Source organism: Lissotriton helveticus, chromosome 6 (genome assembly GCF_964261635.1).
Source record: "Lissotriton helveticus chromosome 6, aLisHel1.1, whole genome shotgun sequence".
In the NCBI taxonomy this organism is placed as follows: Eukaryota; Metazoa; Chordata; class Amphibia; order Caudata; family Salamandridae; genus Lissotriton; species Lissotriton helveticus.
The window spans coordinates 149,541,770-149,556,050 of record NC_136067.1 but is presented as its reverse complement, the minus strand read 5'-3'; the positions used below and the strand labels follow the sequence as shown (position 1 = coordinate 149,556,050).

At 51.7% G+C, this 14,281-nt stretch overlaps 1 protein-coding gene across 2 annotated transcripts in view; it reads left to right on the top strand.

The window, feature by feature from the left end:
- The window catches only part of TRMT61B (tRNA methyltransferase 61B), a 201,051-nt gene that overhangs the window by 53,891 nt on the left and 132,879 nt on the right, over positions 1-14,281 (top strand). The window lies entirely within an intron of this gene.

Here is a 14,281-nt window from a genome sequence, read left to right as displayed (position 1 = left end):
AGAGGGTGGCACCAGTGCCAAGAGGGGAATTTGTCACCCCGCAAGGGAAACCTAGGTCCAAAAGACCCAGGGAGGCGGTCCCCATCCCAGGCCCAGGGGATCCATTACCCGCCCCACCCCCCGCGGTGGTCCCACCGCCGCATGTGCCTACACCCATTGCCCCTGTGGTGCCGGTGCCGACAGGTCAACCAGTAGACGCTGGGGCTGCTTCCGCACTGGTGCCCACAATCCCGGGTACAGGCGGGCCACACCCGGCGCCCGCTCTGCCAGCTGTGCCAGGACCACTGGGCATAACCCCAGGGGTACCTGTTGTCCCGGGGGGTAACGTAGATTCAATGCCTCCCGAATTATTAGCTCAGTTAACGGCCATGATGCCATGGCTTCAAAAAGGAGGAGCCTTCCCGAATACTGCAGACCATGCGGCAGAGGCGGCAAGGTTCGTGGAAAAAATTAGATCGGCACCGATCGCCGACAGTGTTGCATTGCCAATTTCTTCTCCCCTTGCAGGTCCAAGTGTTCCCCAGCTGGACGGAGTACAAGGGCAGCCGCCCCCGGTGCCCGCGCTTGGTAAGGAAGTGGCATTGCCGCTCTTGGGGGACGGTGTAGTACCTTCCAGGAGCGAAAATCTAGCTCAACATGTGTCTTTAGCGGTTAAAGAAATGATTTGGGCTGACAAATACGTGTACATTTATTCTTTATTATTGGATAATAGGGAAATGGAGCAGGCGAAGGCACTGAAAGAGTGGATGCTCCCAAGTGAATGGAGGGCGCAGTGTACTAGATTCAGGGTTGAAGAAAATCTCAATAATTGGATGCAAGCATGGGCCGTTTTCACTGCAGTTAAGGCTGAGCGTCCTCCAGATCTGCAGGCTGCATTGGCTTGCTACTCGAGCAGGATTGTGGGGTGGAGTCAGCAGTATTCTGGGGAAGCATGGAAGGGTTATGATGTAAATTTTAGGAAGGCATTGGAATTCAATAGAGCATTACCATGGGACTCGGTAGATTCCATGGCCTGGCACAAACAGTTCTCTGACACTGCACCTCCCCCCCAGTTCGGTGCGGGCAGGGTGTTCACTAGACCGCAGCAGCCCTTTCGGCCCCCCCAAACGGGTGAAGTACCTGGGAAATTTAGGGCAGGTGGGCCAGAGAAGAAAGGAGTGTGCTGGGATTTTAATAAGCGTACCTGCACACGGGCCGCGTGTAAGTTTAGGCATGCATGTGCCTCCTGTGGCCACCCCTCTCATCCAGAATCTACCTGTAGGTCCAAGCAAGGTAACACGGGACAGAGAGGTAGGGGAAGGCCACTATAAGTCAGACACGTCACGCCCCCCCACTCCAGTGGATGTGGTGGCAATGATTCCATTCTTGAACAGATACCCTGACCACAAAGCGGCCACCCTACTCCAGGAAGGTTTTTCTAAAGGTTTTAGGATCCCGGCCGGGGGATACACAGGCAGTGCGCACTGTAGAAATCAATTATCAGTCACACACAATCCGGCTGTTGTGGCCGCCAAAATTGACAAGGAGCTTTCCTTAGGCAGGATATCAGGCCCTTTTTCTGCAGTGCCAGTACACAACTTTGTGTGTTCCCCATTGGGAGTTGTCCCCAAGAAAGAGAAGGGGCAATTCAGATTGATTCATAACCTATCAGCGCCAAAGGGGGCCTCACTGAATGATGCCATTGACGAAGGTATCTGTAGTGTTAAGTACGCCTCTTTTGATCAGGCTGTGACCTTATTACAGTCCACTGGACCCGGGGCGCTGATGGCGAAATCAGACATAGAGTCCGCCTTCCGCCTCCTCCCAGTCCACCCGGCAGACCAACATCTTTTAGGTTTCACCTTTAGGGATAGCTTCTACATGGACAAATGCATGCCTATGGGTTGTTCTATTTCTTGCGCCTACTTTGAGATGTTTAGTTCATTTCTTGAATGGGCCATGAGACAGGTGACAGGCCACCGAAGGGTCATGCATTACTTAGATGATTTCCTCTTCCTCGGTACAGCGGGTTCTCAGGAGTGCGCACTAGCATTGCAGGAATTTTGCGTGCTCATGCGGGCTTTTGGGGTCCCGCTTGCGCCTGGGAAGACGGTGGGCCCGACCTCCTGCTTGGAATTTCTGGGCATCGAGATTGACTCGATGGAGAAATGTTTTAGACTACCTAAGGACAAGGTGCGCAAATTCAAGACGTCGCTTCAGTTATGCCTCCGGAAGGAGAAGGTAACTTTGCAGCAATTACAGGAGGTGGTAGGGCAACTGAATTTCGCACTAAGAATCATCCCAATGGCTCGCCCCTTCTCTCGCTCCATCGCGCACGCGATGCAGGGGCTGAGGGAAAAACACCACCGCACGCGCCTATCGTCTGAAATTCGCCAGGACATGCTTATTTGGATGGCATTCCTGGGGGATTTTAACGGTAGGGTGGTCTGGCCCGGCCCGCTCACTACATCAGCGGAGTTAGGACTATGGACCGATGCGGCCGGTAGTGTGGGCTTTGGTGCCATCCTAGGGGATAGGTGGGTCGCTCAACAATGGCCAGAAGAATGGAACACATGGGGTTTGCTCGGCAACATTGGCTTCCTGGAACTTTTTCCAATATGGGTGGCACTGATGGTTTGGCCCGAACACCTATGTAACCAATCAGTGGTGTTTTGGTCAGATAACATGACAGTGGTGGAATGTATCAATCAGCAGGGGGCGCGGTGTCCTTTCATACTTCGTTTGATCAAAGAAATTGTTCTGCGTTGCCTTAAACTGAATGCTAATTTTAGAGCCAAACATGTCCCTGGTGTTTTAAACAATGCTGCTGACGCCCTTTCTCGCTTCAAAATGCAGGTTTTCAGGGAACATCTCCCCACAGCAGACCCCTCGCCAGCACACTTCCCAGCAGTACTTTGGCAGATTGGTGCCCCAGATTACAAGACCTCGTGGTCGCTAGCCTAGCCCCCAGGACCAAGACGGCTTACGAAGGGGCGTTTCTGTCTTATTGTTCTTTTTTGGGGCCACAGTGGGAAGTGCTTTGGGCGAAGGAGGATGGGTTTGCAGCCTATTTAGAATGGATGCACAAAGAGGGGCGCTCAGTAGCAGCGGCAACCAGACATAGGGCAGCAGTGTCATTCTTCGCTCAAGCTAGGGGCTTCCGGGATCCCACCAATACCTTTATGATACGCAAGGCTTTAAGGGGATGGCGCCGTATTCAAGGACACCAGAAGGATAAAAGGAAGCCCATGGGGTTGGCCCGGCTAACAGCCTTACTGGGCACGCTGGAGATTGTTTGTAACTCAGAGTGGGAAGTGCTTCTTTTTAGGGCGGCATTTTCCCTGGCATTTTATGGGGCACTGAGAATTAGTGAACTTGTGGCGGGATCTAAGGCTGACATACTAGGTGGCTTGCAGAAGGCTGGGGTGACGATAAGGGGTGACACCATGTGGGTGATTATCCAGAAATCAAAGACCGATCAAGAAGCTAGGGGTCACACCATAGTTCTGCGACGGGCCCCCGCCAACCCGTGCTGCCCGGTGAGGCACGTGGAATCACTCATGGGATTATTGGTCGGTTCAGTAGGCAGGGCGTTGCTCTGTCACGCCGACGGGAGCCCCCTGACCAGGTATCAATTCAGGAGAGTGTTCGAAATAGGGGTTACAAAAGCGGGTCTTGATCCTAGAGATTTTGGATCTCATTCCTTCAGGATTGGGGCAGCAACTGAGGCGGTGGCGGGGGGCCTCCCAGTGGAAAGAGTGAAGACAATTGGGAGGTGGTCGTCAGACTGCTATAAACGTTATGTTCGGATTGACATGCTATGATTACCTGTCTCTCACGCTTGGTCTCTTTTCCGCTCTCTTACAGTTTCTCAGACCTGTTACGCAGGGGAGGAATTTGTCGTCGGGCACCGCCAATATTCATCGGCACGGAGCGGCGACCAGGAAACAACAAAGAACAATGTCTGGATTGTTGGTCATTCATATGTTAAGCGAGCGGAATGTGTTTTCCTGTCAGGTGGCAAGAAAGAAAGGGCGGCACAACTAGGGTTGAACATCACCTTCTTTGGCAGAGGAGGGTTGTGTCTTCACGAGTTTAGGGGATTCTTCCAAGGGCTGTTAGCACGCCAGCGGGCTCCACCGTCAGTGGTGATACTTCACCTTGGGGAGAACGATTTGGCAACACTGGGCAGGCGCACCTTGATTGAGGAGATTATCTCAACAGCGGGTTGGATAGCTAGGACCTGCCCCGGGTGCACACTAGTATGGTCACAATTAATACCTCGACTTCAGTGGCGGGGGGGCGATTCAGTCAGGGCGTTGAATCACTCGGTAAAGAGGATCAACACACGGCTGGATAGGTTGTTCCGAACACCCGTGTTACAGTCAATACCTCATGGGTGCATCTGGGGTCAAAAGTATTACTTGAAAGACGGGGTTCATCTGACAGAAGAGGGTAATGTCCTATGGGCTGACAATATCTGGGCTTGGCTGGAGGGCTGGGGTAGGAGGATGTGTCCTTAGATAGGGGCTAGAGGGGGAGGCCAGATCGTCGGTTAACAATACTGGCCTGTGGCGGTAAGGTCATTATCGGTGAGCACATATTTGAGGTCTGAGGGGGCGGGCATCATCCTATGGAGGTTCCCGCCCAGGGGGAGGAGCCTGCGGGCCACTCCCAGTACTCCAGGGGCAAGGTAATATGCAAAGGAGCGCGGGTAGGAGTAGTTCACGCTTTCCTTAGGCTGGTAGCCACCCCGCGCGCGTGGACTCATGACGCCACCGGCGCAGAGTAAGGGCCCTCCTTTAGTGGGTAAATGGAGTTTGGGGCGTAGACCGGGCAATTCCCGGGGTAACACTGCGCATGCGCACTTCTAAGGGGAAGGCGCCGCTTGTAGGACCTGACACCGGTAGTGACCCTGCCATATGGCCAGAAATGTACAAAAATCAAGATAGGATGTTTAGTTAAGCTAGGAACAACTTGTATTAGAGTTTTGTTAAGGTCAGGCTCTCAAACTTGTTGATAACGATTGTACAACTGAATGTCCTGCTGATTTTTGTATTTCATTGTTGATTATGCAATTAAAACCCTTTTTTAATTTCATACTTTAATAAATACGGCCGGGCGACTAGCGCCCGCCTTCCAAAGAGTAAACACGTCTCGTGTCCACGTTCCTTGGTGTTGGGTGCCGGATTAGGGGGGGGGCGGCAGCTAGTCGCTGACCATGTGAAAAGGGGGGGCCCTCGGCCCCCCCGCACGCATGGCGGCGCGGCGACCGCCTCACCCCTTCTCCCCTCGGGTCCTTCGACGGTGGGGGCGTGCCCTGGGGGCGCGGCCCACCGCCGATTGGCCGGCGCCCCTCCTGACCCGGAATCAATGGACTGGTTCCGGGTCGGGGGGGGCGGGCGTGAGGAGGGGCCACCCGGCCCCTCGGGAATAAGAGGTAGGGAGCGCCCAGGAGACTCCCTTGTCCCTGGACGCTCCCTCGCTGAACGTTGTGCCCCGCGTTCGGGGCTTCTTTGTTTCCCACCCACCATCCCTTGGTACAAAGTTTAAGCAGCGTTATGTCCGGTCTCATGGTAAGTTTCATAGGTATAGACCGCGGGAGAGAGTAGGTTGTTGTGGTACTTTGTGATCTGTTGTCAGGACCTTTTTTCCCTTTGTAGAAAAATGATGTGGGAAGTGAACTATATTTGAAGATGTTTGTCTTTAGGCCTTTTTTCCCTTTGTAGATATACGTAGTTATTGTGATTATGAGCAACATGCGTGAACCGAATTGTAATTTTATGCCATGTGTCGTTAGGCCTTTTTTCCCCTTTTAGCTATGCGTTGATACTGTTCTTTATTAGCCAGTGTAGTTGTCCTTTAGACTTTTTTCCATAGGTCGTCGTATTTATTAGGTATGGGGCATGCGGTAAGGTCATTATCGGTGAGCACATATTTGAGGTCTGAGGGGGCGGGCATCATCCTATGGAGGTTCCCGCCCAGGGGGAGGAGCCTGCGGGCCACTCCCAGTACTCCAGGGGCAAGGTAATATGCAAAGGAGCGCGGGTAGGAGTAGTTCACGCTTTCCTTAGGCTGGTAGCCACCCCGCGCGCGTGGACTCATGACGCCACCGGCGCAGAGTAAGGGCCCTCCTTTAGTGGGTAAATGGAGTTTGGGGCGTAGACCGGGCAATTCCCGGGGTAACACTGCGCATGCGCACTTCTAAGGGGAAGGCGCCGCTTGTAGGACCTGACACCGGTAGTGACCCTGCCATATGGCCAGAAATGTACAAAAATCAAGATAGGATGTTTAGTTAAGCTAGGAACAACTTGTATTAGAGTTTTGTTAAGGTCAGGCTCTCAAACTTGTTGATAACGATTGTACAACTGAATGTCCTGCTGATTTTTGTATTTCATTGTTGATTATGCAATTAAAACCCTTTTTTAATTTCATACTTTAATAAATACGGCCGGGCGACTAGTGCCCGCCTTCCAAAGAGTAAACACGTCTCGTGTCCACGTTCCTTGGTGTTGGGTGCCGGATTAGGGGGGGGGCGGCAGCTAGTCGCTGACCATGTGGAAATGCTTTATTTTATTTAGACATATTCTAAGTGCTAAAGGCAGCGCCAGTAAACTCTGCCCCGACGCACAGCGCCTGGAAACCTGCAAAGTGAGCTCCGAGAGAAACGGGAATGCTCGAGCTCTTTCTAGCGACCAGGGATAACTGCAGGGGCCCCTCTCACAAGGACTATTTGGGGACCCTGAGGTCTCTCCAGACTTGGTTATCCCCCTGTTACTTCTTCTGCCTGGGTTCCAGGGGAGTAGCTAGCAATGGTGCAGCAGGTGCAGTGGCACCGAGGCCCAGGACTGTTCAGGGCCGCCTGTACCCTGATTAGAAATGCTTTTGCTACTCATCTTGGGAACAGCGAACAAGGGCTCATTTTCCATGTTTGAATCGTGGGGCATGGCACCCTTGTTTCACCACTGGTCGACTCAGGCTTCCCGGTGTCCTGGCGTGTCTGGTCAGGGCACTGACCTTCCTCCTGGCGACACCGACACTTCAAGAGGGTGCTATAGTGTACCTACTCTTGCACAGTTAGAGATACTTGTGCAAGACGCACACTACACTCCCTCTCTGGCACCCCATCCTGCCACAGACTACACAGCCAGAGCCGTGAGGAAACGCGTGGCACACCTTCCATATAGATTTACTGGAGTGAGCCACCCGGCTCCTACATGCACATACCGTGTCGCGCACATGTTGGCGACCAACGGTATAAAACAAGCTCGCAAATTGAGAAGACACAAAGTAAAACCTGGTGCCTTATGAAAACAACCAACGGGTTATAGTTTTCTACAGGTAACTAGGCCTGGGTGAAATGTCAATTACTCTGGATGAATTTGTGTAATTCCAAGAATTTTATGGCAAGACCGGAGGCTCCTATTATGCTTTCTTATCTTGCATTTAATACAATAGCAGCCAAGATAAGTGCAAGAACTACAGTTCCCAGAGGGCCAGGCAACAACTGGGCCATGGGAATGAGAAACAAGCATTAGAAATGCAATCGGGCTCGGATTTATTTGAGTTTGAGCTAATGGCATTGTAAATGCCAATGTCTTTTTGCCATGTGTTATGGAGTGTCTGCATGTGGTGTGTAGTGGAAGTATGTTTGTTGAATTGTAATTTTACCAATGGTGGCATGCTGTGCTTTATATGAATATGTTTAAAAGTAAAGTGTACCATACTGCGATTTCTTGGTGGAAAAGTGCACTGCCGGCTGGAGGTGTGTGTGCCTGGTGGAAGGGTGCACTGACGGCTGGTGGGTGTGTGCTTGGTAAAAGCGTGCACAGATGGATGATGGTTGTTGGTGTTTGTGCATGGTGAAAGCATTAATTGACGGCTGGGGGTGTGTTGTTGTGTGTGTTGTTTTCTGTGTGCTGGTGAGTGTGTGGTGGTGAGTCTGTGGGGGTGAGCCTGGGGAGTGAGTGTGGTGGTGAGTGTGTTGTGTTGAGTGGTGACAAGTGTGTGGTGTTGAGAGACTGAGGTGTGTGGTTTGTGTGTGCGTTATGTGTGTGTGGTGTATGTGTGTGTGGTGTTTTCTGCACACTCACACACTGCCCCGTAACATTCACACACTGCTCACCCGCACACTCCCAATGTCACCCTGCATAGTGACACACTGTTTACCCTGCACACTCATTCTGCACACTCACACAATGTGCACCCTGACACACTGTCTCCGCAGTCACTCTGCACTCACTGTCACTCTGCACTCACTGTCACTCTGCACTCACTGTCACTCTGCACTCACTGTCACTCTGCACTCACTGTCACTCTGCACTCACTGTCACTCTGCACTCACTGTCACTCTGCACTCACTGTCACTCTGCACTCACTGTCACTCTGCTGTCACTGTCACTCTGCTGTCACTGTCACTCTGCAGTCACTCTGCACTCTGCAGTCACTCTGCACTCTGCAGTCACTCTGCACTCTGCAGTCACTCTGCACTCTGCAGTCACTCTGCACTCTACAGTCACTCTGCACTCTACAGTCACTCTGCACTCTACAGTCACTCTGCACTCTACAGTCACTCTGCACTCTACAGTCACTCTGCACTCACTGTCACTCTGCACTCACTGTCACTCTGCTGTCACTCTGCACTCACTGTCACTCTGCTGTCACTCTGCTGTCACTGGCACTCTGCTGTCACTCTGCACTCACTGTCACTCTGCTGTCACTCTGCACCGCCACTCTGCACTCTGCACTCTGCACCGCCACTCTGCACCGCCACTCTGCACTCTGCACCGCCACTCTGCACCGCCACTCTGCACCGCCACTCTGCACCGCCACTCTGCACCGCCACTCTGCACCGCCACTCTGCACCGCCACTCTGCACCGCCACTCTGCACCGCCACTCTGCACCGCCACTCTGCACCGCCACTCTGCACCGCCACTCTGCACTCTGCACCGCCACTCTGCACCGCCACTCTGCACCGCCACTCTGCACCGCCACTCTGCACCGCCACTCTGCACCCCCACTCTGCACCCCCACTCTGCACCCCCACTCTGCACCCCCACTCTGCACCCCCACTCTGCACTCTGCACCGCCACTCTGCACCGCCACTCTGCACTCTGCACCGCCACTCTGCACTGCCACTCTGCACCGCCACTCTGCACCGCCACTCTGCACCGCCACTCTGCACTCTGCACCGCCACTCTGCACCGCCACTCTGCACCGCCACTCTGCACCGCCACTCTGCACCGCCACTCTGCACCGCCGCACCGCCACTCCGGCCTGGGGGGGGGTCCTCCTGGTATTCCGGGCCATAGCACCGTGTGAGGAGCCGGCAGGAGACGGAAACAGTGTCAGAGAGCCATAGCACCGTGTGACCGTGTGAGGAGCCGGCAGGAGACAGACTCAGTGTCACGAGAGCCACAGCGCCGTGTGAGGAGCAGGCAGGAAACGGTCACAGAATTACGAAAGCCACAGCACCGTGTGAGGAGCCGGCAGGAGACAGACTCAGTGTCAGGAGAGCCACAGCGCCGTGTGAGGAGCAGGCAGGAAACAGACACAGAATCACGAGAGTCACTGCACCGTGTGAGGAGCCAGTGAGAGACAGACACAGAGTCACAGCACCGTGTGAGGAACCGGCAGGAGACAGACCACAGAGTCAGGAGAGCCACAGCACCGTGTGAGGAGCAGGCAGGAGACAGACACAGTGTCACGAGAGCTACAGCACCGTGTGAGGAGCAGGCAGGAGACAGACACCGTGTCACGATAGCCACAGCACCGTGTGAGGAGCCGGCAGGAAACAGACACAGTGTCAGGAGAGCCACAGCACTGTGTGAGGAGCAGGCAGGAGCCAGACACAGAGTCACGAGAGCCACAGCACCGTGTGAGGAGGAGCCGACAGGAGACAGACACAGTGTCACAAGAGCCGGCACTCACACACCAGCTGCAGTTTCAGGCGTCCGATCATACTCCATACAGTCCACCACTATTATATTTATATATGTACAAAATTCTCTTTTCTAGATATTTCAACTTCACTATCGTCCACAAACAATGAACTACAGTCACAACTAAATACATTGAATTAAGATGGTATTATATGCTGTGCACAGAAGCCGAAGGAAAAATCACAACGTCGGACAAATATTCTTTTAAACGAATCGAATCCCCACGCCGCTGTTGAGTGGCTCAGGACAGGGTTTCTCCAGAACGCGTTTGGTGCACTTCACGGGACGGATCTCTTACGAACTGTGTTCACCCGACCGTTTCCGCCATTCATGTCGCAGCCAAGTTCGTATTTCTTTTAATCTTTGCGAATGAAGAACAGCGAAGTGTCCATCTCCACGTATGGACTGTGACACCTCCAGACATGTGTGTCTAGTGTATGAAACCCTTCTGTCGCCATCCAAGGAGTTAGTGAAAGTCTTGTTCTCGGCTCCAAACTCTTCCTCTGAAGTAATTGCCGGCGCTCCTCTCACGGCTACTTTCTGTTCTTAGAGAAAGGGTCCAAGTGTCCGCTAATGATGGCCGCAGCTCTTACAACTACTTTTCGTGTGTCCGTGGGCTGGAATGAGGTTTCTCGCGCACACAGCTCACGTGCCGCAGGACTGAGCAATAAAAAATGATGTCATATTTGACACTGTGTGATTCCGGCTTGGAGCCAGCTCGAGTGCCAGAGTCTCAGGAACACTTTTTCACATTCCCAAGTGCGCTTCGAGCGGGGGAAGCCGAAGAAATGGTGAAAAAAACAAAAGGCGCTTTATTCGAAATACACATAAACATCTTTATGAGGCGTGAACCTTGCAGTGCATTGTTGCGTACCTGTAAAAAATGTATTGTATTAAAAATATATATGTACGTTTAACTTTATTGCAACACATTCTTTTTAGCGCTCTGTACCGTGCTCTGTTGCTCCAAAGCGGTGTCAATAAATTGGTAATACATTTTCCGATCCCAAAAGGATGAAAGCGCAAGGATGTAGGCTTACGGCTAGAGCGGTCGCCCTCGAAGCTGGAGAACGGGGTTCGTGTCTCGGCAACGACGCTCAACATCCGTGATTCTGGACAAATCACTTAATCTCACCGTGCCTAACAAAACAAGGAAGCTGCGCGCTGAGCGCTGCAGAATTGTGAACGCGCCCGGCCATCTGTATTCACTAACGGAGGCACCCTGACAGCTCCTAATTATAATTTATGTACTTCTTTGCGCGAGCACGAACGAAATATGCCCAAAATGGCGGAACAAAACTACATTTACCCTATCACTTCAAGCCTATTAAAACGAAAACACAAGGAAGACGAATCACTGGCCAGATGACAGAAAACCCTAAGGAATGTGTGGAATTCCTCTCGCCAAGGCCCTAGGAGATACTTCTTTTTTTTCTTCATTAACATTAGGATCTCGAAACTCCTCCCCCACTTACAGTGGGGAGGAGTCCGAGCCCTAAAAACGAGAGTACAGTAACCAATCAGCAGTCACAACATAGATAAGAGAACACACTGACTGCGTAGCTTCCTCTTTTCTTGCTGCTCGCAGTCAGATAAGTGTTCCCTTATTTATGCTCGTATTTTTTATTGTTAATATTTGACTATTGTTGTTAATTTTACTGCTTGTTTTGTTATTTCTACAATTCTGCTACCTCGTTTTGCGCTCTTGCGCCCCTGGGTTCACGCTACTCGCGTGTTCTATTTACCGTCCGGTTCTGTTTACCGGCTCCTCTTTCCCCCCCCCCTCCTGTTGAAAATTAGTACGTTTTGGTGAACATTATCTGCGCCATCTTGCCTCTTCCCCTGATGCCACACTTTTGTCGTGCGCGCCCGCCATTTTTTTAAGATGCCCCGAGCAGAACGAACCCATTTGCATGCCGCTGGCCCCTGACATAGCCCTTCGCCTTCACTAAGCCTGCACGCTGACCACCCCCTGCTTGCACCTGCCTTGAGTCATAAACCCCTCTTCGGCGCTGCTCTGCCCCAGGCTCTCATCCTGTTCCCAGCGCGACACCTCCCTGCTTCCCTTTCATGATCTCCGGCCCTTAGATGCAAACCCCCCTTTTCCCCGTGTGCCCGTTTTGTCTTCCCCGTTCCCAGGCCGACACCCAGCTCTGCCGATACCATTCCTTGCCCCTCCCCGTACAATAGAAAGCTTCCCCCATCAAAGGATCCCCGGGTTGATCAAAGCCCCCACTCCATGAGATCCGATCAAAACCCCCCACATTCCGTGAATCGGCGGAATATCCAGCTGCGTGATACTCATCACCTGTTGTGACTAGGGTGGGGACTTCAACTGTAAATGTGTGTGGGAACGGGCCCAAAGGGGAGTTCCGGGAATGTCTTTTCCATACATCAAAGCTTTGACATGAATGTGTAATCTACAATAAAGTCATAAAACAGTGTATAAGAGGCCAGGCCTCAGAAATGTATCTAGAGCACCTCAGAACGATACCTTCTGTCCGTTTCGTTGTGTTCTCCTCCGGAGAGAATAAAAACCTTGTTTCCTGCTTTCCAGTCTCCAGCGCCTGCCTCTTCATTGATTAAATAACTAGAGGGTCACAGAGGCAATACCGCCGGGCAAATATCGATTGTCCTCGACCCGACTCAGGTTTTAACAATTGGCGTCCCAAGCGTGGGGCCCATCAGCGACTCGTGGATCCAGTGGGAGAGGTCCCGACGACAGAGTGAACGACTGCAACGATCGGGAGAGCTCTTGCCCAATAGACCCTCGTCTGGCAGCCGATCATCCGAACTTCACTAGTTCCGAACAGACCTCTCTCGAGTGATCTACGGTCCTGACTGGGGACCATCAGGAGTGCCGTGAGAAATACGAGAAAAAGAGGACGATCGGGCGCTGGATTCGGAAGACAAGAAACTGTCCACATGGTCCGGGTAAGGTCGTGTAATCACGACAAGTTGCGAAATGATTGCTTGATTGTTTAAAAATACTAGTATTGCTCTTTATTTATTTGGAGATTCACTGTCTACAAACGGAGAAACAACGGGCTCTCTCTTTGCAAGCAGTGGAGGATAGGTAGGGCAGCAGCTGTGCTTATTTTTTCTCCCCCACTCAATAATTACTTGAAACTGAACTGTTGTTCGCAAAACTATTGTTTCCTGGAGATTCCCTGTCTGCAAACAGGGAAGAGACCACCCTTTTTGCAGATAGTGAAAAGGGTAGGTAACGCAGATCTTTGCGGACCTACTCATTCTCCCCATTGTTATTTATTGGTCTTTTTGTTATTTTTGATCCATGAGGTAGTCACTGCCTGCAAACAACGTTGAATAGAAATATTCTGTCCAGTCTTTGCACCTAGTGATAAGATAGGCAGTGCTGACTTTTTAGTCCCTCGTTACGAGCCGTCATGTCTGTCTTCTCCCCACTGATTAATAGCCTGTTTAGCCCGGACCGTGTATTAGAGGTGGACCATATAGCTCCACTAGAAGGCACCCCTAATAAGGACATGTTCATAAACTATGGATTAGTCACCATAGCCTATAATAAATTGTGGCACAGGTATACCGAAGAGAGTCAAGACAAACAGTGGCCACTGGCAGGATCCTTTGACCTTGATAAAATAGAAACGTTAGAAATAGCCCTTCGAAATAATAAGACAACGCCAATTATGCTCGACAGTCTCGGTATGTGGCGCAGAGAGGCTATGCAACGACAGAGAAAAGACGAGGACAAACCAAGTAGAGAAATATACCGACAGGACAACCCCAGGACACCGCTACCCACAACTTATCCCCCGACACTATGCAAAAGACGACCAGACTTAGGGCCAGACCAATGCGCTTTTTGTAGGTATGTCGGACACTGGAAAGCCCAATGCCCGACTCTACTGAGCGTGAGTAAAGGCAAAGGGCCGACAGGAACGACAGACCGGCAGTACGAGAAAAAGCGCGAGACAAAGAAGAACCCGACTTACATAGACAGACTAGACAGAACCACCACGTTTGATTATGCCCGATGGCACAGATTTCGCCAGGACAATTTCAGCGGCATGCTCAAGTTCTCCTAGGTCGGGCAACGTCAAGACGGGAACCCAGCCTCGTTTCAAATTCACAGACGGAAAGAGATAATTATGACCAATAACTGTTTTATATTCGTCTTGAGTCTTTGTATGTCGTACTTGTACTGTCCCCCGTCTGAGTTTGTGTGTATGTAATGTACAAATCTGCGTCATCCCTCTACACGTGTTTCCGTGTTACTCAACCTCTGTTAGCAGAAACTTAGCATAAAAGCAACCTGGAAAGAAAGAAATGGTAAAACAAAATCCGTAGACCATTAATGAACTTGAACTTTTAATTTAGC